Source organism: Sus scrofa, chromosome 14, assembly GCF_054392235.1.
Source record: "Sus scrofa isolate SSC_HxYL_T2T_F1_AM1 chromosome 14, Sscrofa_HxYL_maternal_Yorkshire_Landrace_v2.0, whole genome shotgun sequence".
In the NCBI taxonomy this organism is placed as follows: domain Eukaryota; kingdom Metazoa; phylum Chordata; class Mammalia; order Artiodactyla; family Suidae; genus Sus; species Sus scrofa.
This window is the reverse complement of record NC_139396.1, coordinates 83,829,399-83,829,809: the sequence shown is the minus strand read 5'-3', so window position 1 is coordinate 83,829,809 and position 411 is coordinate 83,829,399.

The following is a 411-nucleotide window of genomic DNA, read 5'->3' as shown; positions in this document are numbered from 1 at the left end:
TGACTGGCACAGACTATCTACTCACCAAAAGTAGCAGAATGGCTGGGTGGTTGAATTCATCCTAATACTACTGTGTTTCAGTGTTAATTTTAAAATTTAGCATTGCAATTTGAATGAGGCTAAATTAAAAATCAGATTTTAAAATATTAAATGAGTGGAAATGGTGACTTAAAAAGACCAGAAAGTATAAGGATAGAAAAGGCATGTTAGCCTGTTTCGTGTGACTTATGTCCAGTTGATCAGCCGTTTGTAGTATCCTGCTGTTCCCTTCCTTTATGTTCATAGCTAGAGGTCTTTAATTTGGGGAGTTACATACATTGAGTCATTAGCCACAATTTATGGGGTTTTGTTTGTTTTTAAAGGGTGCTGGATTGGAAGTTCCCATGTGGCACAGCATGTTTAAGATCAGCA